Here is a 26,410-nt window from a genome sequence, read left to right on the forward strand (position 1 = left end):
GTGTGTTTGCTTTTACAGTGCAAGGCAGTATACTTATAATCAAATGTCGCAAGGGTTTAAGCATTCCCCATTTGTATTTAATCAGGTGTTGACGATGGATCTGGAGGGAGTGTACCGTTGGAGAGTACACTAATCCAGTAAGTCGATAATTTGTTAGTTTGTTCTGAGAGTCAAAGGTAATGTGAGCGTGACACCATATCTCTTCTGGAAAGGTTGGCATATGGTGGTGATAAGGTGTGTCGGCAGACGCTGCAATGCTGGAAGCAGCAGGTTGAGTATTTGGGTTGGCGGATATCTCAGGGATTGAATTTGATAGCATCTGATCAGATTGAGGCAATTTCCCGAGCTCCAAGGCCTGGCACAGTTGGGCTGGTGATGATATTTTTGGGGATGGCAGGGTTTAGTTCTGATTGGATTGAGGAGTATGCCGAATTATGGATCCTTTGAGGAAAATAATATCGGAGCTGGACATACGAGTTGCAGAGTGCCCTGCAGTGGAATAAGGACGATGTAGCAGCTTTCAAAACTCTTAAGCAGGCATTGCAGTCGGACCCGGTGTTGGCTCTGCCTAACCATGAGAAACATTTCAACCTTTACACATCAAACAGACAGGCAGGATATAGACATGGAGTACTTGCAACAAAGGTTGGGGGAGAGAGAGCTAAGCAGCCTACTGCTTATTAAGGCACCAGATTGGATGAAGTCGTCAGGGCTATCCACCTTGTGACCAGGAGATGTTGGCGGCTCATTTTGCACATGAGAAGGCATCTTATGCAATGATGGACTATACAGTGATCTTATACATGCTACATAAGGTGACTACATTGTTAGATAAAGAGCAGTTTGCATGAATCCCTGCCCGGGTAACAGCGCATCGGATGTTAAGGACATCGCCGGATATTACTGTACAGAGATGTACGATGAGAAACGTAGCCAATTATATTCCATTAACTCATGAAGGAGAGACCCACGATTATGTAAGGGAAGTGACTACATCAACTAAATAGAGGACGGATTTACAGTCTGAACCTCTGCCTGTTGAGGTTAAAACAGTACTTTTTGTAGATGTTGCATATTACATCGGCTATGATGGGAATCGTGCAGAGTTTGCAAAAAGAGTCTGAGTTTAGATTTTTTTCCCTACAGTGTGAAAACAGGCCATTAGACCCAACAAGTCCTCACCGAGCCTTCTAAGAGCAACCCACCCAGTCTCATTCCCCTACACCTAACACTATTAACAATTTAACACAGCCAATTCACCTAACCTGCACATCTTTGAACTGTGGGAGGAAACCGGTGCAGGCACGCAGGCACGGGGAGAATGTGCAAACTCCACACAGACAGGTACCCGAGACAGGAATTGAGCCCAGGTCCCTGGCGCTGTGAGGCAGCAATGCGAACCACTGAACCACTGTGCCGCACGAGGAGTTATATTGTAAGCCTGTTCTCAGCCTTGTTCGAAAGAGCTTGTTGAGCTCAAATCCGTCACAGCAGACAGTAAATTGTTGGAATTTAAGAACGCGGATATTTGTACTGATTCTGCCTATGCTCATGGGGTCTTTCATTTATTTGGGATGCTTTGGAAGCAAAGGGGCGTCTGGGAGATCAATGGGTATCCCATGCATCATTGTCAGCAGATTGTCGAGTTGAAGAGAGCATTGATGAAGCCTAAAGCGGTAGCTATTATAAAATATCAGGCACACGAGTAAGGTAGTGATTTGGTGGTTATGGGTAGTCAGGCAGCTGATGAAGCGGTTAGTCTGGCATCTGGGCGCATTTCAGCCGTGTGTGTCGATCCGGAATCACACGGCTGACAGCATTGTAATGCAAGTTTAGTCGACCTTAGCTGAGCAGCTCTTCTGGAAACAAAGGTGAGCCAGGTGCAATCAGGAAGGCCTGTGGTACACAGACGAAGGTTTGTGTTGGCGCCTACGCCGTTGTGACTGTCCTTTTCTCAGAGACACATGGGTTAGATCACTGTGCTGGACGTAAAGTTCTGAGGAAGATAAAGGAGTGATGGCTTTTGGTCACCGTACTTTCAGGCTTCAGTGGATTACATATTATCGCAATGTGCTGGCTGTGCTCAAAATAATGTCAGAAAGGGGATAGCGACCACTATATGACTTATAGCTGTTTTTGAGGTGCCATTTTAGCATTTGGTGATCCACTTTGTGGACATTATAAAGACTGTTAGAAAGAAAATATATCTGGTTTTGGTCATTCATAGTTTTAATAGATGGGTGGAAGCAACCCCGTCACAAAATTCAGAGGCAGACACAATGGTAATGCTTTTAACACCTGAAGTTATTCCAAAGTTTTGCATACCGTCTGAGATCAGTTCAGATAATGGGTCTGCCTTTATGCTGACGTTGGTTGAGTTGGTGCTGCAGTCTTTGTGGTTTTAGCCAATGTTTGACGGTGTGTATCATTCCCAGTCGCAGCGTCTGGTGAAACGGATTAACGGTTTTTTGAAAGCTAAGTTGAATACTATTTGTACGGGTGCCAACCCTAACTGAGTCGATGTCCTACTACTGGCACTAATGAGTTACCGTATGCAGACTAATTGCATGACTAACTTGACGCCGCATTAAATGCTTGCCGTTAGACCCGTGTTAGTGTCCAAGTGGAGGAGTCCATATAACGGGCCAAGCATGAAGCAAATTGAACTTGAACTTCAGCAATACATGCACCAGCTAATCATGTTTCATGAGTATATGCAAACACAGAAAAAAACTGAGGGAGCCAGTACCTGATAACAAGGAGGGGCCCATTGAACCTGGAGATCAGGTGTCAGCACGGTTTTCCAGATAAAGAGCAGAGAGGTCCCCATTGCGGTCAACAGGGTGTCTGCTACTCCCATTCAAATGGACGGTCGATCCACGTCTTAAGCGCTGTACCTGACTGTTCCCGCAGGCACAGAGGGATTCCGGGTTTGAGGTATGTGAGGGCAGAGAAGCGGCTGCGATGGTTGGACGGGGTGTGCTGGGATCCGTTACTCCTTTACCTTATTTTCAGAATTTGCTGAGTGGGGTACTGATGTCTCCGACGCCATTGGTGACGCAGTTGTGGGAGGAGAACTTTCTCCTGACTGTGTGACTGTGTGACTGTGTGACTGGGGATGGATTGGCGCAATACTTCGTGTACCAACAAATCCCCACAGTCCTAAACCTTTCCAATCCTGTACTGCCTTGGTGACCATCAGTTTGGCTGACCTGGTGGATCTCACTTGGTAGTGCCAATCCTTTGCACAGACTGCCCAATCGGCATAGGTGGGTAAATGGTGTGGAGCCGTACCGATTTCATGATTGTCTGCCCGCAGTAATGAGTGGTATCAGTGTACTAATCATACAGAGCCATGCTGGCTGGACAGGATTGTTTCCTATGCATTGAGTCGCAGCCATTGTACTTTATCGATCTTGAACCCAATAATTCTTCCACCTATTCTCAATAGCGCTGCCAGCGTCTGTCTTCTCCATCTTTTGACCCGATTCACTCACCATTATATATGCTGTCCTATTGTCCATTCTGGTAGCTATTCCTTCAGACTTCCAGTGTTAATCGTCAGGATGAGTTGGGTGACAGCACATTCGGGACTGTTTTGGTTATGGTACTTCTTGGACTACCGGTATGAGTAAACAGTCGTTTTCCGTGATTGAGCTGAGATGCGAGATTGCTTTCGCTTTGAGTGTTTCAAATGACGTGACTTTGTTTCGGTGGGCCACTTTAGAGGTTCTTGTGTGCACACATTTATTGTTTTGACTGCTGCACCTTTTTGTATCGGTGTGATACATGATTATATCGTTATGAACTGTGTTTGTTCCCTTGGCTGAAACCTGGTGTCTGTGCAGCCTCGAAGGGGGCTGCATCCGACGCTTTCCTTTGGTTGGGATGGTGTCTGCACCCGTGTGATGCTCCTCCGAACGATTGTTGTCTGGCTACGGGCTCAGTTTAATGCTCTGTCCCCGCCAACTTTGCGACATCCTAACCGGAAGAACGTCCCTGACCGTGTGGTGCGTGTGGTCAGTGTTAGTCAGTCACGGGGCATCCACAAAGGCCAAATCAATTGACATGGCCCCAAGACTTTCAGGGTTCTCCCCCCGCATGAATGACGCTGCCGAGGTCTGGGAGTCAATTATCCATGCCATTCTGATTAGTAAGCATGCCAAGTGGATTAATTATATCTGTTACAATCAGCAGAAATTCATTAATTATTCTGATGACGCCCTCTCTGCATTAGGTGAGCAGTTTGATGCGACCAGTCAGATGGCGTGGCAGAATAGAGCAGCCGTGGACTGATTGTTGGCTGAGAAAGTTGGGTTCTGTGTACTGTTTGGGAAACAATGGTCTACCTTTATTCACAATAATACTAGCCCGGAGGGACCGTTTACTCAGGTGATGGGTAAACTGCGGAATTTACAAAAAGAGCCTAAGGAGAATTCGGGGTCCAGCCATCTGTTTTATGCCTGGTTGGATGGTATTTTGGGTGGATGGGGGGCTTGGTTCGCTAAGATTGAGATTGTTGCCGATATTGTGTTGCTTGTTGTTGCCTTTTGCTTTTGCTGTGCTCTACCTCTTGTTAAGAATTTTTTTATATATGTCTTGCTGAGCCAAAATTTCCTGTTGTTTCAGTGGACTCTGGCTCAGCCCCATCTTCTGCTGTGCTTCCGCCACTCTACTACTATGATCTGATGTCTGCTATGGTGTTGAAGCCTTGTTCGGATGAAGAAACCTATCTTGCACGTGTTGCTTGCATGTTTAGATTGTGCAGTTTTTTTGGGTCGCCTTTCCTATTCCAGTCACTGTGGGACGAGCTTTTGTCCTGTGACTACAGGTGCAGAGCAAAAATCCTCTGAAGTCTTGATCATGGAAATTGTTATTGACCTATTTTGGGGTTCTGTCGATTGATTTGGCCTTTGGGTGTCCCGCGTCCTTGTATTCTTTCTCTGTGTTAGATCTATTGGTCTCGAAGGTGGCGGAGGGTGTACATATGGAAGTTACTCTGGCAGTTATGCAGTTAACTTAATGTTGTAATGCATGTCCCGGATCATATTATAGGGCTCCAGTATCACGGCAGTGTGCTGTGATAGGTTATGTGCAATGTAGGGAACCAGTCTGGCAGACGATGATGAGTTTGAAAAGACAAAGCAAGCCAGCATGACTGGTTATGCTAATGTTATCCGATATGCACGGAACAATAACTGTATAAACTGCAGAGGAAAGAGCCTTTGGGTAAACAGGGAAGACATTTTTTTTCTGGCTGCCCCAGCTTTTACTTTGGAAGATTATAGTTTAATTTAGTGAATGACTTTCTGCATCTTTTGGTATTTTTTATAGGATATTGAGTAATTCTTCCACAACACATTCAGCTAGCCAATTTCTGATCCAAAGCGCTAAATCACCTTCATTCCCGAAACTGCGTATTTTTTGCAATCACCTACTATGTGGAATCTTATAAAACTCCTTACTGTAGTCTATATACTCCACATCAACTGCTTTACTTTTACCCACCAGTTCTGTCGCCTCCTTGAAAAACGCAATAAGATTTGTAAAGCATGACCTGCCTTTCACAAAACTGTGTTGACTATCCATAATAAAATTATTTCTTTCTAGATATTAGTATATCCTATCTCGTATAACCTTTCCAACGCATTACCCACGACCGACGTAGATCTCACTGGCCTATAATTACAAAGATTGTCCAGACTCCCTTTCTTGAAGAAGGGAACAACATTTGTTAAACTCCAGTCGTGTGGCACTCCGCCTGTCGAAACTTTTGAAATAAAGAACGAAGCCAAAAGCTCCGTAACTCTTTCTTGGCTTACCAAGGAATCCAGGAATAATTACCATCCGCCACAGTGGTCTTATCGATTTTCAGAACTTGCAAAATTGCAAAGGAAACTCCCATTTATCAACCTCAAGGCCATCTAATCATCAAACCTGTACCTCTGCGTCTTCACGAATGTTGATCTTTTCCACTGTGACTGCTGATGAATATATTCATCAAGGACATCGCCGATATCCTCTGACGCCACACACAAAGTTCCACTACTTTGATTGGCCTCATCTTACTCTGCTGACTTCACTACGTCTAATGTCCAGACTTCATCCGATCCAGTCTCCAGGGCATGCCAGGCCCAGTCTCCATGCCACGCTAGAACCAGTCTCCAAATGTACGGGACCCAGGCTGCAGCAAACATCAGGCCTTATCTCCAGGGGGCCCTGCGCCCAGTCTCCAGTCCGCGCTGGGCCAAGTTTCAAGGCCGTGACAGGCCCAGTCTCCAGACTGAACCAGCTCTAGTCTCCAGGCTGTATCGTGCCCAGTCTGTGGACAGAACTGAGCCGAGTCTTCAAACCGCAACAGGCCAAGTCACCAGACTGTTCTCTGCCTAGTCTCCAGATGCACCGGGCCAACTCTCCAGGTTGCATTATGGCCATCTCCAGAACCCGGCAGGCTGAGTGTCCAGACTGCGATGCACCCAGTCCCCGGACTTCATCTTGACCAGTCTCCAGGCCGCATTGTGATCAGTCTCCACTCTGCACCGGGCCCACTCTCCGGGCCGCACTCCGGCCATCTCTAGACCGCACCGCCGAGACTCCAGACTGCGCTGGGCCTCGTCTCCAGGTCACACCAGGCCCAGTGACCAGACTGCATTGGGACGAGTCGCCAGGCATCACTGTGCTCTAAATCTCGAGGCTTTGACTCCTCTCACCAGCCTCCGGCCTGGGATGCACCTCCTCCATTCTCGTCGGAGGCACTTTAAATGTTTACAAGTGTGGGAACAAAATCCCTCCAGAAAACAGAATGAATAACTGAGACACAAAGAGAAGGTGGAGCAGATGACGTCCGCCTGGAACAACTCGATCCTGCCGTCCTCTTTATGATATTTCACGCTGTTTCCTTTTCAAAGAATGATTTCGGAAAATCAGAACAGTTAGTCCGATTCCTTGCAATGTTGTCCCTTGAAGGACACAATTATGGTCATTGCTGGCCCGTATGTTGCTTTGGGCTTTCTTCACGAATTTACAACTGAAAATGTGTTGCTGGAACAGCGCAGCAGGTCAGGCAGCATCCAGGGAACAGGAAAATCGACGTTTCGGGCATAAGCCCTTCCTCAGTTTTTCCTGAAGAAGGGCTTATGCCCGAAACGTCGATGCTCCTGTTCCCTGGATGCTGCCTGACCTGCTGCGCTGTTCCAGCAACACATTTCCAGCTCTGATCTCCAGCATCTGCAGACCTCACTTTCTCCTTTACGAATTTTCAATCCATGTTCACGGTATTTTGGAAAAGTACAGCCAAAAACATTGAATGTTAGAAGAAATGAAACAACATTAATCTCAACCTCTTCCAGAGAGCTTAACTCAAAGTTGCCAGGATACAATTATACTGCTGTGGCCCGCACTGGTCCCGGTTCTGGGCAGATATCAAGTCCGGGTTTATGAATCAGTGCAATGCTGCGGTCTGCATAGTTGCCTGTGCTGGACAGATATCTAGACCAGATTTATAGATCAATGCACTTCTGTGGTCTACACAGCTGCCCGTGGTGGACAGATATGTAGTCCGAGTGTATAGGTCAATATACTGCTGTAGTCTACACATCTCCCCGTGCTTGTCAGCTGTCTCGTCAGGGATTATAGATCAATGCACTGCTGTGGTATGCATAGCTCCCAGTGATGAACAGATATTTAGTCAGGGGTTACAGATCAACACTGCCTGTAGTCCGCACAGCTCCCAGTAATAAACACATAACTAGTCTCTGCTTACATGTTAATGCACTGCTGTGGTCTGCGTAGTTCCCTGCGCTGGACAAATATCTAATCTGAGTTTATAGATCAATGCACTGCTGCAGTCTGCGTAGCTCCCAGTGATGAACAGATATCTACTCCAGGTCTTTAGATCTATACACTGCTGTAGTCTACACATCTCCCCGTGCTGGACATATATGTAGTCCGTGTTTATAGATAAATACACTGCTGTGTTCTACACAGCTCCCCGTACTGGGCAGATATCTACTCTGGGTTTATAGATCAATGCACTGATGTGGTCTGCTTACCTTCTTGTGCTAGATAGAGATCTAATACTGGTTAAAAGATCAATGCACTGCTGTGGTCTGCATAGTTCTATGTGCCGGAGACATATTAATTCCGAGTTCATTGATCAATCGGATTAGATTCCTTACAGCATGGAACAGTCCCTTTGGCCCAAAACAGTCCACACCGAGCCTTCGAAGAGTACTCACCCAGGCACATTCCAGTGCCCTACGTTTACCCCTGAGAACTGCACCTCACACAATAAGCAAATTAGCATGACAATTTCACCTTGCCTGCACATCTTTGGATTGCGGGAGGGAACCGGAACATCTAGAGGAAACCCATGCAAACAAGTGGAAAACGTGCAAACTCCACACAGACAGTCACCTGAGGCAGGTATTGAACCCGGGTTTCTGGTAGCGTGAGGCAGCAATGAGAACTTTAAGCCAGCGTACCGACACTAATGCTTGTATGTCAATGCAATGGTGTGGTCTGCATAGCTTCCCGTACTGTGCAGATATCTGGTCCGGATTTATAGATCACTGCTATGGTCTGCGTAGTTCCCGGTGCTGTACAGACATATATTCCGGGTTTATAGACCAATGCACTGTTGCGGTCGGCATTGCTCCCCGTGCTGGACAATGTCTAGTCCGCGTTTATATATCAATACACGGTTGTTGTCTGCTTTGCTCCCTGTACTCGACAGATGTCGAGTCCATTCGGGAGATCAATGCACTGCACCCAGACAGATCTCTGGGATGACAGGCTTGTTGTGGCAGCAGAGTTTAGTCGACTGGGCCTCTATTTCATCGGGTTTATGAATATTAGTGAACTATATTAAACTCTGACAGAGGGAGACGGGTTATTAATGTGCTGCTTTACAGCTCTGTTGGAAAGTACTCATACTAATTTGAATTTTGTGATGGGATTGAGGGGGTGGTAGTTCATCAGATTGTAATTATTCTCCTCTTAAGGGACTGGACAGAGTTGAGTAATTTTATACGTTGTCAGGGAGATGTCAGAGTTGGAGTTGGAATGAAACAGCTTTCCTAGTGATGTGGTACGTCGTGCAGCACAAGTCCTCAGTCCTGTTATAGCAATGGCGTCAGTGCCTTTGTCATATCTATTGTGTTCATCTGTTTCTTCATGGCAGATGCAGCGAATAGGAACTGGTTGAAGACTCGCACGTATGATCCTGTGGGCATCATGCGAGGATGAGTTGGATAATCAAATCAACACTTCTGTCTGGGGATGGGGCAGAGCCTACGTCGTTGTCATTTAAACTGATGTACAGGGCTGTTCTATTATTTCAGAGGACTTCATATTTGTGAAGTCCTCTCCTTCAGTAAGTTGATTAATAGTCCATTAATATTATTGACTGGATGCAGCAGAACTGCAGAGCTTAATCTGCTCTGTTAGTCTTGGGATCATTGCAGCCTCTATATCAGATATTGTTTCTGCAGTTTGGAATGTAATCAGTCAAGTGCGGTAGCTTTAACGGGTTGCCAACAGGTTTAGGTGCACATGGTTTTGACTCTGGCGTGCTCACCCACACTTGTCACTGGATCACAGATCGGCTTGATGGTAATGGCAGACTGTGAGATGACCCCGTGGAAAAAGGTACAGATTGTGATTGAATACAATTCTGCTGCTGCTGCTGTGATATACAGCACCACATGAAGGCCCAGTTAAAGTGCAACAACTGCGACTCAATTCTACTGACTCTCCCCCGAATTACACTGTGACCCATTCACCCGTCAGCTCTGCACATAGTGACCTGACATGGTCTTTGATGTGGTAACTCTTGCTTTTTCATATTCTCATTATGTTAGGGTTTCTCCATGGCGTCATAACTCCAATTTATTTCATTACTCAAACACTTCAACATACGCATGTGAATCTTTATTCATGTAATGCCATCTGTGTTTAATGTGAATGTGTTTTCCACTGTTTCTTACCATGTCCATGTTTAAGAGCTTTGTAGTGTCAGTGATGATAACCTTATGTATATTCAGAGACAATGAATGTTTGCACTTTTTAAAATCTTTCTCTTCCAGCAGTCAGGCACTCCATGTTGGACAAGTCGTTTGAGCATTTTTGACATGAGTCTGTGGAACAGGTTCGAAAACAGAAATCCCTGCAGAAATTAAGCAGGTCTGGCAGCACATTGTGGAGTTTATGCAGCGTTAATTATTCTGGTCCAGTAACCCTTCTGCAATGCTCCAAGCTTCTCCAGTAATTATGTTTTTTTTTATTTCCAGTATCCGTACTTATTCGGTTCATTGAAAATTTATTATGTGCCTCTGCATTTCTGGAGAAACTCAACAGGTGTGTCCGCAACTAGATATAGATAAACAGAGTTAGCATTTCAGATCTAGTGTGACACCTCATCAGAATTTAAAAAGATTGCAAAATGGGCTTTTTAATCCCTTTATAGTGGGTGGAGGTGGGTGACGGAGAACATTGTGTGGTACAATTGGACAAACATATGAATGGGAAACATTTAAATGCATATGAGCCAACTGTAAGACTAATTTACTTTGGAAAACCTAGTCTGCATGGACAAGGTATCTGTGTGGAGCTCGCATATTCTCTCTTTTTGCCAAACTTGCCCTTTACCGTCACAGGGACAGATGCACCTTGAACATAGCTATCTCAACTTTAAACGCATCCCGCTTGCTAGAGGTTCACTTACCTGCAAACAAACAATTCCAATAAACCCTTGCAAACTCCTGTCGAATTCTGTCAAAAGTCATCTTGCTCGAAGTTAGAACTTGCACCTGTCGACCAGTCGTGCCCCTCGCGATAACTATTTTTAAATTAATAAAATTATGGTCACTTTTCCCAAAGTGCACCCTCACTGTGAAGTCCATCACCAGTCCTTCTCTATTTCCAAACAGTCGTTCGAGTTTTGCCCCTTCCCGAGAAGGACCCTCTACATACTGCTTTAGGAAACTTTCCTGAACACACTTTATGCATTCAGCCTATCTAAGCCATTAATTCTCAGTCAGTCCCAGTCTCTGTTTAGAAAATTATAATCTCCTACTATGACCATTCTCTTGCCCCTTCAAGTCTCGCCAATCTCTTTACATATTTTTGCTCCTCCAATTAACGCTTAATATTCTGTGGCTGTTGTCCAACACCAATAATGTCACCACCCCTTCTTATTTCTTAGCGCCACCCACAAAGCTTCACTGGATGATCGTTCATTTATTTTATCCCTGATCACTGCTGTGATACCTGTCTTTATCAAAAATGCAAATCCACCTCACCTCTTTCCAACATCTTTGTCCCACCTAAAACACCAGTACCCTGGTACATTAAACTGCCAATGCTGGCCCTCCCTTAGCAATGTGTCTGTCATAACAATAATAACCCTGTCCCATGTACCTATTTACGCCCTGAGTTCATTGGTCTTACCTGTCAACCCTCTTGGATTGAAACGGATGCATTATGATCCAACAGACATTCCTTGCCCTCTGTCGTGTTCCAGCCTAACCTGTCTCTTCACTTTATTGTTTCTGATTACTGCATTCTCTCCCAGTTTCGCACTTGCCTCCCTGTTGTTGAGGAGTCCACACACCACACCCCTCTACCCCAGGCCAATCCAGTTTACAAATTCCCTTGTTGAACTAGGAAACCTGCCTACCACGATATTGGTCCCCCTCCAGTTCAGATAAAACCCACCCTTCTTAAACAGATCACCTCTGCCTCAAGAAAGATCTTAGTGATTTAAAATCTATATCTCTGCCCTCTGCACAAATACTTTAGCCATGCACTCATCTGCCATAATGCCCTTTTCTTACTCTCACTAGCATGTAGCATTGGAAGTAAACCGGAGATTATCGCTATTGTAGTCCCTTGCTTTAAACATTTTTCCGAGCATCAATAATCCTTCTGCAGAACATCATCCCTATTTCTACCTATGCCATTTTCACCAAGGTGCACAATGACTCCTGGCTGCTCACCCACCCACTGGAGAACGTCCTGCAGCTGCTCTGAGACATAGCGATCTTTGCACGTGGGAGGCTAGAGGCCATGTTGGTTTCCCATTCGCAGCTACAGAATATCCTGTCCGACCCCCTCACTATTGAGTTTGAATCATTACTTCTGAAGTTATTCCGCTCGCACACGCTTCTGATAATGTGATTCCTTCCTGGAAAAGTTGGATTTGGCGGAATTATTTTGATTCAGGTCGTGGGGAGATTCGATTTGAATCCTCATTCGGAATCATCCATGAGTGGTGAAGGCGACTGTGAATTTCTTTTACTTTACACACATTGTAGTGATGAGGGAAAGGGAACGAGAACGTGCGCAATCAACTGTTCCTTCTCATAAAAGTTAAATTTTTCCCTCTCTGAGTTGAATCAGTAATGTTATCAGACTCCAAACTGGACCATGTGAGCTCTCCTTGAATATTGTCTGAAATACAGGAGAGAGGGTTTTGGATTCTTGGATAATTAGGGCTCTTTATGGAGTAGCTGGGACCTCTACAAGCAGGATGGTCTTCATCTGAACCAGAGGGGTACCAATATCCTGGGAGTGGGTGAATTTCGCGAAGGTTATTGGGGTGGATTTAAATTAATCCACCAGGGGGATGAAAACCAAAATTTTAGTTCGCGTATAGAAAAGGTTGAGAGTAGGGAGGTCCGAAATCTGGCTTCAGGAACTCAAGATGGCACCAGTAAGCAAGCAGTTGGTGTGAGGTGTGTCTACTTTAACGCCAGGAGCATCCGAAATAAGGTGGGTGAACTTACAGCATGTGTTGGCACCTAGGACTTCGATGTTGTGGCCATTTCAGAGATATGAACAAAACAGGGACAGGAATGGTTGTTGCAGGTTCCAGGATTTGATGTCTCAGAAAGAACAGAGAAGATGGTAAAAGAGGGGTAGGTGTGGCATTGTTCGTCAAGGACAGTATTACATTTGCAGAAAGGATGTTTGGGGACTCCGCAACTGAGGTAGTATGGGCTGAGGTTAGAAACAGAAAAGGAGAGGTCACCCTGTTTGGAGTTTTCTATAGGCCTCCGAATAGTTCCAGAGATGTAGAAGGAAATGATAGCAAAGATGATTCTCGATAGGAGTGAGAGAGACAGGGTAGTTGTCTGAGGGGACTTCAACTTTCCAAATATTGACTGGGAACACTATGGTACGAGTACTATAAATGGGTCAGTTTTTGTCCAGTTTGTGCAGGTGGGCTTCCTGACACAGTATGTAGACATACCAACCAGGGGCGAAGCCACATTAGATTTGGTAATGGGTAATAAGCCCGGCCAGGTGTTAGACTTAGAAGTAGGTGAGCACTTTGGTGAAAGCGATCACAATTCTGTTATGTTTATTTTGGTGATAGAAATGGATAGGTGTATACAACTAGGCAAGAGTTACTGCTGGGAGAAAGGCAATTACGATGGGATTAGGCAAGATTTAGGAAGCATACAATTGGAAGGAAACAGCAGAGATTGGGCTCATTAGAAATGTGGATCTTATTCAAGGAAAAGCTCTTATGTGTCCTAGATAAATATGTACCTGTCAGGCACCGAGGGAGCTGTAGAGCGCGGGAGCCGTGGTTTAGGAAAGAAGCAGAATCTCTGGTCAAGAGGAAGAAGAAGGCTTATGTTAGGATGAGATGTGAATGCTCAGTGAGGGCGCTTGCGAGTTACAATGTAACCAGAAAAGACCGAAAGAGAGAGCTCAGAAGAGCCATGAGGAGACATGAGACGTTGTTGGCGGATCAGGCTAAACCCTAAGACTTTCTATAGGTATTTAAGGAATAAAGGAATGACAAGAGTAAGATTAGGGCCAATCACTGATATCAGTGGGAAGTTGTGTGTGCAGTCAGAGGAGATAGGGGAAGCAGTAAATGAATATTTTTCGACAGTAATCACTCTCGAAAACGACTTTGCTGTCGAGGAGAATACTGAGATACAGGCTACTGGACTAGGTGGGATTGAGTTCCACAAGGAAGAGGTATGAGAAATCCTGCAAAGTGTGAAAATAGATAGGTTTCCTGGGCTGGATGGGATTTATCCTAGGATCATCTGGGAAGCCAGGGAGGAGATTGCTGAGCCTTTGACATTTATTAGATTAGATTACTTACAGTGTGGAAACAGGCCCTTCGGCCCAACAAGTCCACACCGCCCCGCCGAAGCGCAACCCACTCATACCCCTACATTTACCCCTTACCTAACACTACCGGCAATTTAGCATGGCCAATTCACCTGACTTGCACATCTTTGGACTGTGGGAGGAAACCGGAGCACCCGGAGGAAACCCACGCAGACACGGGGAGAACGTGCAAACTCCACACAGTCATTCGCCTGAGGCGGGAATTGAACCCGGGTCTCTGGCGCTGTGAGGCAGCAGTGCTAACCACTGTGCCACCATGCCGTCCAATCTTTAAATCGTCATTGTCTACAAGGACAGTGTCAGAAGACTGGAGGATAGCAAATATGGTTCCCCTGTACAAGAAGGGGAATAGAGACACCCCTGACAATTATAGACCAGTGAGCCTTACTTCAGTTGTTGGTAAAATGTTGGAAAAGTTTATAAGAGATAGGATTTATAATCATCTGGAAAAGAATAATTTGATTAGGAATAGTCAGCACGGTTTTGTGAAGTTTAGATCGTGCCTCGCAAAACTTTTTGAGTTCTTTGAGAAGGTGGCCAAACAGGTAGCTGAGAGTAAACCGGTTGATGTGGTGTATATGGATTTCAGCAAGGCGTTCAATAAGGTTCCCCACAGTAGATTATTGTTCAAAATGCGGAGGAATGTTGTTGTGGGAGATATAGCAGTTTGGATCAGTAATTAGCTTGCTGAAAGAAGCAGAGGGTGGTGGTTGATGGGAAATGTTCATCCTGGAGTCCAGTTACTAGTGGTGCACCGCAAGGGTCGGTTTTGGGTCCACTGCTGTTTGTCATTTTCATTAACGACCTGGATGAGGGCGTAGAAGGGTGGGTTAGTAAATTTGCAGATGACACTATGGTCGGTGGAGTTGTAGATAGTGATGAAGGATTTTGTAGGTTCCAGAGAGACATAGCTAAGCTGCAGAGCTGGGCTGAGAGGTGGCAAATGGAATATAATACAAACAAGTGTGAGGTAGTCACTCTGGTCGGAGAAAACAGAATGCAAAGTATTGGGCTAATGGTAAGATTCTTGGTAGTGTAGATGAGCAGAGAGATCTCAGTGTCCATGTACAAAGATCCTTGAAAGTTGCCATCCAGGTTGACAGGATTGTTAAGAAAGCATACAGTTTTTTTCTCGCTTTTATTAATAGCGAGATCGAGTTCCGGAGCCATGAGGTCATGTTACAGTTCTACAAAACTCGGGCCCGGCCGCACTTGGAGCATTGGGCACAGTTCTGATCACCGCAGTTTAAGAAGGATGTGGAAGCTTTGGAAAGTGTGCAATGGATATTTACTGTGATGTTGCTTGGTATGGAGGGAAGGTCTTAAGAGTAAAAGCTGAGGGACTTGTGGCTATTTTAGTTAGAGAGAAGAAGGTTGAGAGTTGACTTAATAGAATCATATAAGATAATCAGAGGGTTAGATAGGGTAGACAGGGAGAGCCTTTTTCCAAGTATAGTGACGGCGAGCACGAGGGGGCATATGTATAATTTGAGGAGAGATAGATATAGGATAGATGTCAGAGGTAGTTTCTTTACTCAGAGCGTAGTAAGGGTATGGAATACTTTGCCTGCAACGGTAGTAGACTAACCAACCTTAAGTACATTCAAGTCGTCATTGGACAAACATATGGAGGTACATGGAATAATGTAGGTTAGATGGACTTCAGAATCGTATAACAGGTCGGTGCAACATCGAGGGCCGAAGGGCATGTACTGCGCTGTAATGTTCTATGTTCTATGTTCTATATGATGTCATCAGCTTCCCTGATCCATGTCGGTGCATCATTGCTGCTGTCATCCTCAGAATCATTTCATTAGCAAAAATGGCCCTACTTGAATTAAAGATGTGTTTATGTGTGCCTGCATAATATAAAAACGAAACGTTTACTGTCATCACAGTATCTATGTTAAAATGCAAGTCTTATTCGGAAACAAATATAGAAATTTCTGGAAAAGCTCAGTAGGTCTAGTCTAGAAGCACGCATGAGGACAAATCAGAGTTAACTTTTCCGGCCAACTGATCTTGTCTCAGAACGTCTCTTAGTCTTAAATTACATCCCCTGTTTTATTCTACCACACAAGTGGAAATATGCATCAGGTATTCACCAGCTATACTCTCCTCATTATTTCCTATGGTCAATAGGAACACCTCTCTGTCTCAGACCTAAAATATTAATCCCTTATGACATAACGCCTTCATTTCTAAATCGAGTAAAGAGAAACGTCTTTGAAAAGATTGAAAGCAATTCTCTTTTTGTCAGTTTAGGGGATCAAATCTTCAAACAGTTCATCAGATGTGGTCTCAGCAATGCATTGCACTGGTGCTGAATAACATCGCTCAGCACAAACCCGATACCCCTTGCACGAAACAGCATCATTCCGTTAACCTTTGAAATCACTTGCTGCACTTTCAGAGTAACTTGATGGGATTCAATTTTGATACACAAAATCCTCTGTACCACCGCTTTCTGTATTCATTGTCAATTTAAATAATTTACTGTTGCTTTGTCATTTCGTCAAAACACAAAGTTCCAGTCACCCACATTGTGCTTTGTTTTTACACACTGCTTTCCTCTGTCTGCAAACCATTACAGATGCTCTGCCTCCACTTGACATCTTGTTGAATGACTATCCTGGCGTATGAACAAACTGAGCTCCAAACCATTTAACCCATTCATCCAAATAATTAATCTAGATTTTATATTATTGATAAACTCACACTGATTCCTGAGGAATTCCACAGTTACAGTTTTCCATCCTGAAAGCAAGCAATTATGCTTATTTTGCATTTCAGGCTGTCTGTCCAGGCATCCATTGTTCCATTGAACTTGCCCAGAAAGGTTGTATGGCCTCTTACTCTGCGGTATAATTTAGTCAACTGGCTAAATTATTAAATTCTAATCCCGTCTAACTCTTTAGAGGGGCAGAATGGCTCCTCCTGTCTCATTGCAACAATGTAGACTGGCTGAACTGAGTCTTCCTCTCTCCTTCTCTCTCTCTCTCTCTCTCTCTCTCTCTCTCTCTCTCTCTCTCTTTGTAACAGCCTCACACGTGATTTGGGAGAACAACATGTGTTTCGGAGAAGGTGGCCATTGGGTTCCTCCAGGCTACTGTTCAATTCATGGCTAGTCTGATTGAGCTGAAGATACCTTTCCTGTCTCTTCCCAATAAGTATTGAATCTCCCATCAATAAAAGATCAGTTAGTGTCAGCCTTAAATATCTTCAATGACCTCGTCTTCACCATTCCCTGGGGATGACGGCACGACAGATCGCATAGTCCTCAACGGAAAGGAACAACCTTATCTCAAACGTAAATGGGAGAACCGTTAATTTTAAAGTATGTTAACCTCACAGTAAATCACCTCCTCTTTTCAGAAATAAAGGCACAGCAAATAGCAACAGACATGGACCGATCAGCCCCTCAAAACTATCCTATAGTCCCATTGACTGTTCAGTAAAGTATTTATAAAACTTAGCCACCACTTCACCCTTGGGAAAATATTCCTGATACCTTCAGTCCATTTGAGCATAGTAAGTTGAAGTTTGGTCATTTGGCCCATCAAGTGTTCTTGGCTGTTCGATGCTACCTTACAGATTTCTCAACACAATTCTCCCACATAATCACTAGGACTCTTGATCCGCGTTTTAATCAATAATTATCAATTTCTGTCTTAAACACATGACTGTGTCTTTATCTCTATATGTTTGTCTGCGTCTGTGTGTGTGTGTGCGTGCGTGTGTGTGTGTGTGTGTGTGTGTGCTTCTGTGTTTTTCTGCTTAATGGCAGGAGACATGGAGGGTTGTTTTTCAAACAAGGAGCCTGTGACCAGCCGTGATCCATGGTAAGCTGTGTTTGACCCACTTTTGGTTACCATTTATGTAATGATTTAGATGAGAATTATAGAAACCATAATTAGCAAATTTGCACATGACATCATCATGTGTTTTATTGTGGACAGTGTTTGTACAAGGATGAACAGTCTAAGGTTACAAAGAGATTATGATCAATTGAATCATCGAATCAAAGAGATGGACAGCAAGAAACGAGACCCTTCATCTCATTCAAGCCGACCAGATATTCCGAACTAATCCAGTCCCATTTACCAGCATTGTTCTCATATCCCTCGAAACCCTTCCTATTCATACATTTTGGTGTTGTAATTAGACCAGCCTCTACCACTTCTTTTCGCAACTCAGTCCATTAAACCCCAAAACCCCAACCCCCCGTTCTGTGTGAAAAACTTGCTCTTTAGTTCACTCTTAAATCTTTCTCTTCCAACTTAAACCTATACCGTTTAGTCTTGGACTCCCCAACGTTGGGAAATAGATCTTGGCCATTCATCTTTCCCATGATTTTATAAATCTCTGAAAGATGCAAATGTGACTGCAATCAACATGAGTGACTGTGCGTTGACTCATCCCGGGCCGGAATACTGAAATTCAATACTGACACCTCTTCATTCTCCATCAAGGCACAAATCTAAAATCATTTTGATCAACGTGTTCAGACACATAATGAATCATCTGTGTGGTATTTGAACCGAGACCATTAGGCTCAGTGGGATGGTCACGACCACCACTCAGCAATCGCCCCTAAATGTGCAACATGATTCTCCTGTGTGTTTGCTCATCAGCCTCTTCTGAAATGTTGTGACACAACTCCACAACAGGCAGGACTTGTCACCTGACCATCTGCGTCACAGATAGGGACACTACCACAACTTCATGGACTATATTCGAATCCAGACCTCTGAGTCAGAAGCACGCGCGCTACCGTCCACGCAAGAATTAAAGCAATATTTGTAAAGGTTTGTGGCTCAGGTTGAGGTTTAGGGTGTAGGTTTGCTCGCTGAGCTGTAGGTTTGATATCCAGACGTTTCATTACCTGGCTAGGTAACATCATCAGTGGCGACCTCCAAGTGAAGCGAAGCTGTTGCCACCTGCTTTCTATTTATATGTTTGTATTGGATGGGGTTCCTGGGGTTTGTGGTGATGTCATTTCCTGTTCGTTTTCTGAGGGGTTGATAGATGGTATCTATCAACAATGTGCTTGTTTATGGCGATGTAGTTGGATTGCCAGGCCTCTGGGAATCCTCTGTCATGTCGTTGCTTAGCCTGTCCCCAGATAGATGTGTTGTCCCAGTCGAAATGGTGTATTTTTTCATCCGTGTATAGGGCTACGAAGGAGAGAGGGTCGTGTCTTTTTGTGGCTAGCTGGTGTTCGTGTATCCTGGTGGCTAGCTTTCTTCCTGTTTGTCCTACGTAGTGTTTGTGGCATGTACTTGCATGGAATTTTGTAGATGAAGTTGTTTTAGGTCATATTTTAAGGGTCAGCTTTCAGCTCTGTATGAATTTAATAAATTCTCATTACCATTACTTAAGCACACAGACAACACCTCTCATTGTTACATGAATAAAATCTATTAGCGTCAACACTAGGATGATGAGTGCATGTGCTCTGCCATTGAGATAAAGCATGAACATGTTTAATTGCTTGACTATGATTTCCAACTGAAATGGTTATTATCTGTGGTCGGCAGTATTATGGAAAGAAATCCTGCCGACACTCTCTGCACTTTGGTGGATCTCGTAATGACATCAATACTGAACACCAGAGACGAGGAAACAGCACCGTTTCCAGCCAAGAACACTGATCACAATTTCAAACCTCCAACATGTGGTTTCTGTCCTCCTAAAATCATTAAATGATACAAGGCAACGCTTTACTTTTCAGCCTCTGCTTACCACACCTCCCTCTGCCTGAGCAAGACAAACCAAGCTCTGGATGTTTAGGAAAATCAAGGCTGGTGTTTGTTTGTCTTCAGGAGAGGGAAGGTATTTTAAAATTTAAGGGGGTGCGTGAGGGGGCAGTAATGTCACTTACTGAGCTGAGGTGTGGCAGATGGAGTTTAACTTGGATAAAAGCGAGGTATTGCATTTTGGTATTTCAAACAATTGAAGAGTGTATAGTGCATTGGTAGTGTGATAGAAAAGAAGGCAGCAGGGGAGCAGATATCATTCTTTGAAGTTTGGGGCACATAAAGAAAGGTTGTTATAGGTTATTTCATTACTCAGAACTTTGAGTTTACAAGCCTTCAAGTCGTGCTGACATTGCGCATGACATTGGTAAAGCCCTTTCTGTCGTACTGTGTGCAGTTCCGTTTTAGGAAGACACTGACCAGGACGTTGCCAGGAACACCTCATCTTCTGCCTCGGGAGCCTACAAACACGCGGCATGTACATTCGGTTCACTAATTTGCAAATCTCCCCTTCCCTATCCAGATCGCAGATCCCACCCTCTGACTCAGATCCACCCTCTCGAGGGGTCCTATCTGTCCATCTTCCTTCCCACCTGTCCACTCCACGCTCCCCAATGATTAATCACTATCACCTCCCACCTTCGCCCACCTATCGCCTACCTTTCCCCCAGTCTCACTCCCACCACTTATTTTCTGTCATGCCCCTTCACCCTCCCCAGTCCTGAAGAAAGGTCCTGCCTGAAACGTCAACTCTCTTGCTCCTCCGATGCTGCCTAACCTGTTGTGCCTGTTCCACCGTCATGCTTTTAATGCATTGAATTCTCCAGCAGTCTCCATTGCCTCCTAGGTACAATTCTCTGTTAACATTTCCATGCAGTTTATCTGTTATAACCCCACGTTGTCTTCGGCACATTTTCTCCTCAGATCATGGACTATAAACGTTCTCTCAATATATTATTACGATTGTAATACCTGAGCAGTAGTTACAGGATGGATGTTCCCATTTATAAAGATTGGAGCATATTTTGTTGCAGTAAAGTCTGTCATTACTCCCATATCCAAGGCATCCAGAATGTGTACATTTTAAATTATTTTAACTTTTAATAAAACAGTATTGAACTGAAAGGTTTTGGCTGGAGCTATTTGTTCAGCGACTGTGATTGATGTCAGTCTCTATGGATCCTAAATGTGTCACTATGAGGGTTTGCCACTTCCTTTAAGCGGGAACTTGGTTCAATGTGCTATCCCAGAGTATGAGCCGGAGAAGCACTGACAATTCTAATAGGGATCTCCAAATCATGACTAATGGGGATCAGCAGCTACAGAGAGAGGGTGAGGAGAGATCAGTATCTGGACTGGAATGTTCCAACAATGGGTCAATAACTGAGAACGATACACTGGAATGTTCGAACATTGCATCAGAATCTGAAAACATTACACTTGAATGTTCCAACAATGAATCGAAATCTGAGAACATTAGACAGGAATCTTCAAACAACGGATCAGAATCTGAGAACATTCGACTGGAAGGTTACAGAAATGGATCAGAATCTGAAAACATTAGACTTGAACGTTCCAACAATAGAAAGGAGTTTATCCTGTGTTTTTTAATAGCATTCGCAGCCTAGGATAGTTTTAGCATGGCTGATCTATCATGAACTGTTAGTTATTCATACTTGGTATTACCACATTCTCGCTATTGGTGCTCCTGCTAAGTCGGCCTAACTGTCTATTAATACAGGTTACACTGGATTGCTGCTTATATTTTTTATTTAATGTGGAAATGTGGAATTCAAAGTTCTCAGTTCCAATCAAAAATTCCCTTCCTTACAATTTATAATTCATAAACTGCTATTTTCAAATTACTCACCAATATGCGAGGAGGAAACAAACGTTTCTTACAATCCAACCTTATATCCTTCCAGCAGTGCACAGATCTATGTTTCCACATTATTCAATACTATTATTCAATACTGTCCAATATCACCATCATAATATCTCAGTCTCCTCCTCAGCCTCAGCGAAACTTCTGTGTAAAGCATCATTTGTGCCTTTATTTAATCCGAATTCTCCTGTTTCAAGTTTCTTCTAACCACATGTTCATTACAAAATAATTCTGCTTGAAATGCTTAACTTGTTTTCTGCACTGAATCTGTCAGACGGGAAGACAGTGCATGGTGCTCAAGTCTTTGACTCAAAATTTAAAGGCACAGAATAATAATCGGTTGATACCTCATGGTGTATTTGGTGGCATTGAAATGAAATCATCATGATTCGTTATAAGAAAAGCTCATCTTCTTGCCTCATGTCATATAGAAAAAAGGCAATGAGTTGTCTGTCCCTAGTTAAACCTCTGTGTGACTGCAACTTCACAGCAATATGTTTTTCTCTTTACTGTCACGTGGAACAGCTGAACCAGACACTCAGTTCAAGATCGGCATAACATGCTGGCCTGACGAGTGCTGCAGACAACCTGGGAGGGAAGAACAAAACGAATGATAACTCCATTCCTCTGTGTGCTTCCCATATGGCTTCAGGTTATTTCCATTCAGGTAGGTCACCATTCCTTCTTTCAAGTGCCTTCTTTCTTAGTCTCTCCCCGAGAAGGATGTTTATGTCCATCAGCACCTATGGTCTTGGCTTTATTGATGCTGACTTACAGATGTAAGGAGATTTTAAATTCCACATTATTCCCAGTGCATCGAGAAAAATGCAATTCATGGCACAGGAAAGAAACGGAGATGTCGAAGTGAGGAAATAAAGGTTATTGAGATCAAACCTGAGAGTGTTGTTGAGGCGGTATATGGCGTTTTATGTACAGACTTTTTCTCCCTTTTAAGGAATAATTACCTTGCCATCGAAAGACTGAAAACAGTTTCAATGGACTAATTCTTGGATTGATGGTACCATCAGGAATGAGTGAGGATTAATCTGTAGCGCTGTGAGAATATACAAGATTATTGCCTTGAAATTAGAGGCAGATGAACAGTCACTCATGATGCTCTAAACGCACACTGATACGGTGATAACTTCCATGGCTATTTTTCAAAAATTCGGGTTACATGATTTTTGATTGTTTTAGAGAGACAGATGACGTTACCCTCAACGCACCCCCACTCCCTCGCTCTGTCGATTGTGAGAGACAGAGCGAGGGCCAGACTTTGAGCACACTCTCTCCACATTTGAACAATGCAGTTGGTGTGTGATCCTGCACTGAACGTCATGCTATACACAAACCCGATATAGCTGGAATACGTTCATTTTAAAACGGTTAACTTTTCCCACCAGCTTCTGACCTCTATGAGGACCATATTTCTGTTTCCTCGCAATGGAAGATGCCTCTTTTAAACTTGACACAAAACATTTGGCTTCCTTCTTCACTGCCAGCAAACCATGTTAAAGTATCAATGTTCCACAGGTATTGAAGCCATGAGGAACATCGTAGAGCCGTCTATGAGTAGTGCCTTCTCCATTGTATTGTCATGTTGGAGCATCGGTGATACCCTCATATTCCTGTATAAGTGTCTCGCGGGTTGAGCGGCCTCCTCTTCCCCCCATGGAACAAGTTAAACGGTCTATGAATGCGTTCTCCCTCTTCGTTTTACATTTGTTTCAAAGGCTGAATGGTCTCCACATATCCATGTGCAACCAGCTTGAATGAGCTTCGCTTTTCACTGTGGAAATGTGCAGTGTCTGGCAGTACTGGTACATGAATGTTACCGACAATTTAACAGCAGAAAACTGACTGCTATCCGTGTCTTGCTGCACAAGGATACAGAGTGCTTGAACAACTGAGAGGGGAACAAATGTTCTGATCATTGCGTGATCTTCAGTGACCATCTCCACTTCTGATCTTATGTTGAGGAAATGACATTGTTAAAGCAGCTGGGGATATTTCTGCTGAGGAAGCTAACTAAAGGATCTGCTGAAGAGATGTCCAAGGACTGAGAGGATTGTAGGCCACCGACCACAAACACGTTTCTTTGTTGTCTGAAAGACCCCAACCAATGGGGAGATTACATCTAATTTCCATGAAGCTCAAATAAGTAGGTTATCCCGATGACTTCCTCAGTCAAATATTGCCTTGATATCAAGGCCACTCTTTCCCCGAGCCCCTGTAATGAACTCTTATTCATACGATTACGGATGGTGAGTGTGTGTGTGGAAGGAGTGTTTTCTTCTCACAGAGGATAATCAATGGCAGGAATTACGTGGACTGGAGAGTTAGGTGAGTTACATCGCTGAAAGTATTTAAAGAGAATGTAGATGGATTTTTGACCTGTCAGAGAGCTGAGGGGTGTGAAGAATTCGGCATTGAAGAGGAGTTATTGCTAACAGAATATCAGCAATAATCGTGTGCGGTGGCTGAATCGTCCGAATTACCTGATCCGGTTGCTAATGTTCTCATATTCTGTAATTACAAATCTAATAGTTGCAATTTTCCTGAAAGTTCGGTTGTTAAATCTTGCAGTCAACGAGAGCAAAGTATTTTGTGAGTCACCTCTGGGTGAGTTACGGGTTTGTATTCACCGTGAAGCTTGGTCGACAACATGGCCAACAAATGAAGCACAGGTTGCTGAGAGAAGATAGTCTGCAAAGAGACCAGAGGCGTCCTTCGAACCTAGCCTGGATTCACCAGTGACATTTCCAACCCACAGCAAACTATGTGTGACAGTCTTGTGGGACTGAATGAGATTCTGTGTTACTGTGTAACAGATACTTCGAGCAGGTTGCTCCCATCAGCTCCTGTTCAGGATGTTTGAGAGGCTGAATGGAACAGAGGAGCAAAGCACTGAGGAGCCGAAATTGCTCATTAGTCACGTTGTACCTGCTCCACCACGCACTAAGGACTTGGCTGATCTGATTGCGGTCTCAGCAGCACTTTTTTTTGTCTGAATACCGTTCTCCCACATTCACTTGTCTATCAAGTGTTTCACAAACTAACCTATAAATAAATACAAACATCTAGGCACCAGGAACGTCTGGGTAAGGGAATTCCCACTTGAACAGCCCTTTGAGACTTTCTTATTTGTGTTCCGAACAATGTTGTAGTGTCACTGTTTCCATTTCCAGTCCCACTCCTACACTGGTTACAACAAATTTTAAATGAAACCAGTTTAGTGATGTGCCAATGATATAGGTCTCAGCCCGGGTCATTTTATAAAAAAAAAATGTGAGACGCAGAAAATGGAACTCATTTGAAAAAAGGAAAATGATAGAGTCTCGCAAATGTTATTCTGTGTTTGAAATGACTCTGCGCCCACAAGCTGCAAGTAATGAGATTTCTTTCTGGAACAGTGGGATTTGGCTGAACTCTCTTTTAGAGATTCCAATGAATACTCGTCATGAATCCTTCACAAGTGGTAAAGATAACTCAGGGATGTTATAGACTCACACTTTGCTATCAGGAGGAACAAAGTAAGAGAGAGTATTCAATTGGCTGCTGATTGTCAGGAAGGAAAATTTCTCTCACTCTCTCTGTTTAACCATGCAATAATGTCAACAGAACAACAAACAGAACAATATGCGATCTCCTGGAATATTCTCTGGAAACGATGATAATGGACTATATGCAGGTGCATCATTGCTGTTGTTGTACACTGTGCCTTTCATTAGTTAAAAAAAAGTTCCGCTTTACAATTTGATAGCATGTTTATATGTGTTTGCGTAATTCTACATATTGGTCGATGTCTTCATAATGTGTTAATGTCAATGCATCTTTTATTTCAAATTGGTTCTCTAGCTTTAATCTCCTTAACAAGAGAACAGATGCTTCTAGCTGAAAGATCTTTCTGATAATCATGTATTGTTCAACAAGATTTCACATCGATGATCAAAACTGATAATCCTCCATAACAAGGGCCATTCATTCGGGAATGACAAAATCTTTTAAAGTACTTTTTTTAGTCTAGTGAATCAAAACTGTACAAAACTGTGGTCTCAGGAATGCCATGTACCGTTGCAGTAAAATATTCCTCATAAAACCTGATACCTTTTTGCAGAAACAGCACAATTCCACTTATGTCCCAAATGACTTGCTTCATATGCAGACTGACATCACATGATTCATGTACGAAGAACACGGAAACTGCATGTATGACGGAGTACCGCAATCTTTCTTCATTTAAATTAATTACCACTGATTTTTCCTTCCGGCCAAAATGTACAACTCACATTTTGTTATTTCTGCTGAAGGTTTGCTCACTAACGTTCCCTGTCACTTTGCAGAGTCAGTACCTCCATTTGACAGCACATTGAATGATTATTTTGATGTGCGAGCTAATTGAGCTCCAGGTCATTCTGGCCGCTTCCTCCATATTTTTGATAAGGATTATTGATCATTGAAGTCTCCACGGTACTCTCTGAGGTACTCCACCGGTTACAGCTTTGAAACATCAAAATAAACATTGAACTCTACTGTTTATTTCCTGTTTTCGGCAGCTTCCCTGTTCCTGTGTAGCAGCTCAGGTGGTTTGAACGTTCTCCTCCTGGCCAGT

The sequence above is a fragment of the Chiloscyllium plagiosum genome, unplaced genomic scaffold, assembly GCF_037043375.1.
Source record: "Chiloscyllium plagiosum isolate Xiang-an unplaced genomic scaffold, Cpla_swu_hap1 HiC_scaffold_50, whole genome shotgun sequence".
In the NCBI taxonomy this organism is placed as follows: domain Eukaryota; kingdom Metazoa; phylum Chordata; class Chondrichthyes; order Orectolobiformes; family Hemiscylliidae; genus Chiloscyllium; species Chiloscyllium plagiosum.